Consider the following 2,712-nt stretch of genomic DNA (forward strand, 5'->3'; position numbering starts at 1 on the left):
ATCTGAATATACATTATCAATACCAATATGATACAGCTATATAATTCTCATTGCATATTATATATACACTGTGGAAATATTGTAAAACCTAGAGAAAGGATGAAAACAGATTGGCTAGAATTTAAATTACCAGACTAATTCATGATAAAAGTCTACAATGAAAAAATATAATTAAAAATTCACAAAATAGTTAACTTAATATCCTTTCTATACTCATTGGTCTAAGAAGATATAACTTCTCACCAAATTCATTACCCCAAAAGTAACCAGAGGAAGAAAATACAAATCTCTTTTAAGCATCACTTGTCCAGTTTGTGCTCTGTATTTTTATTATTTCATTTTACATTATTTTACTTTCTTGCTGTGTTACCCAAGCTGGTTACACAAGCGTCTGGCCTCAGTATCCCGAGTAGCTGGCATTACAGGCATGTACTACTGCACCCAGGTTCACATTTTAGTTAGCAATTAGACATGAAAGAGCAAAACAACAAATTTAATAAATCTCTTAGATCAAGAATTTCATACCAAGCCACTATGAATGATCTACCTATAGCTGCTCTTGGTATAGGCATGTGCAAAGTATTTATCGTTAAGTAGCAATGACAGCACTTGTCAAGGGTATGCCAAATTCCACTTGGACTTTCTGTTCGCCCTTGCCACTCTAATGTGTTACTTTAAAGTGCTTCTTTCAGTTACTGAAGAGGCGATTTACAAACTTAACACGAATGCGCCCGCGAATCCTGAGATGACAAGGATGGCGCTGGTAATATGAGAACTAAATTCCCGGGGATTTTTTCACTCAAATTTCTGTTTTAGTTTTTTTCTGGAAGATGGATGGCAGAATAGAAAGAACAGCCAAAATCATCAGAATAAACACTGAGTTCCAGGAAACAGTTTTCCCTGCTGTTGTAAGCTGGTACAGCGTTGTTCCTGCTTTAATTGCTACAAAAGAGGGAGGTGCAACACCTAGAAAAGTACCAATAAAAAATAATTTCAGTGGCACATTTATCACAGGAGATGTAATATTAATAAACCAATTAGGCAGAAATGGTGTTATTCTCAAAAATATAATGTAGTTAATGAGATGTTCTCTATGACGTTCAACCTGCTGTGACCATTTTATTGCTTTTTCTGTCAGGTATTTATATACAACTGGTCTTCCAACTAAGTAGGAGAGCATATAGCAGAATGAGGCACCAAGTCCGGAACACAAACAAACAAGGAATAAGGCTAGTGGAAAGGGATAAAGAAACCCCGAGAGTATACTGAGAAATATAGAGCCTGGAATAGCAAATGTTTGCAAAAAAAATATATGTAGTAAAACAAGCTACAAGCACTTGTACGTAGAAGGTGTCCTTGTATTTGGACAGCACTTTTTCCAGAGCCTTGGTGTCATTCATGTCTCGGGGAACCTTCATGTTCACTCTTTCTTCATCACTAAGCTGAGGAAAGAAAGTTCTTATATACCAAAAGCATAACAAAAGCTGCACATAAGAAGATGGAGACCAATATAAGAAGTGACATTCTTGCAGATCCAGCTTCTACAGAGGCTTTTTCCTTCAGGTGGTCTGGGCTGCCGGGTGCCGCGGAACCCCGCGTCCCCGATGTCGAGTCGCCCACTGGGGTCACGTGGAGTGGCTCTGTCGGCAACCTCTCGGTGCCTCTGCCTTTTGCCATGGCTGTAGCAAGGGAAGGTGGGGAAGAGCCCGGCGGTGCCGCGCCGCCCCTCAGCAGCCCAACTCTACCCGCAGCTTCCTTTCACCCACACCGAAGCACCACTGCCAGAGCCAAAATTCAGCAGTTTTTAATACATAGTACATATTAATCACTTGGCTGATTTGCCATTTGTTTCTAAACTCTGATCATTTCTTCGTTATCAGAAAACAAGCTTCTTGGTTTAATATAATAGATTTTGCTCAATCCTTGGTGTTATTTTCTGTGATACTGGAATTCATTCATGAAATCCCGTCTAAATTCTATATTTCAAAGTGTTTTACTTTGATTTCCTTAAGCAGTTTAAAAGTTTCATACATTACATTAAAGCATCTAATGAATTTTGAATTGATTTTTTGTTCATTGTTGGATATAAGGATCTAGTTTTCTTCTTCCACCTCCATGAAAGAACCTATCTTTTCTCGCATATATTTTTGAAAAGATGTTAAAAACTAGGGGGCTTGTATCATTTACTTTCTGGGTGCTTCTTAACAAATAGCCAACCATAAGCAACTTAAGGAAGTGCCGAAGACAGCAAACATGATATTTTAGGATCACAAGGAATCAAGCGCTGAAGAGCTAGCTGCATGACATAGTTCCAACCCAGCTGTCTCTTCCTTGCAGTCCATTGTGGCCCCTCTATAGAAACATCTTTGATTCTCTGTGCTACATATATCTAAGGTTTTCTGTATAATGTTTGTCTTTTTCTGTCTTTCACTTGGTGCACCAATCTCTAAGTTTACTTTTCCAGCAAAAATTGATGCTAGTGAACTGTTGGTCAATGTATCTGAAAGAAGTTCTGGCATAGAATTGGAAAAACAAGAAAATGGGTCAGAAATAATTGTCTTCCTTAAGGCCTTAAAGAAAGTCAGGCACTATACTGTATTGAAAAGAAGAAGTGAGAGAGGACAACCCTGTCTTGTTCCTGATCTTAATGGGAATTCCTCCAGTCTCTCTCCATTAAGTATTATTTGGACCTTTGGAGCTTTATATATTACC

General features: G+C 38.2%; 1 pseudogene; it reads right to left on the reverse strand.

Annotated features, from left to right (window-relative positions):
* Window positions 1-774: 774 nt before the first annotated feature.
* On the reverse strand, window positions 775-1,677 carry LOC101599157 (annotated as a pseudogene).
* Window positions 1,678-2,712: the final 1,035 nt, after the last annotated feature.

This window comes from Jaculus jaculus, chromosome X, assembly GCF_020740685.1.
Source record: "Jaculus jaculus isolate mJacJac1 chromosome X, mJacJac1.mat.Y.cur, whole genome shotgun sequence".
Taxonomy (NCBI): Eukaryota; Metazoa; Chordata; class Mammalia; order Rodentia; family Dipodidae; genus Jaculus; species Jaculus jaculus.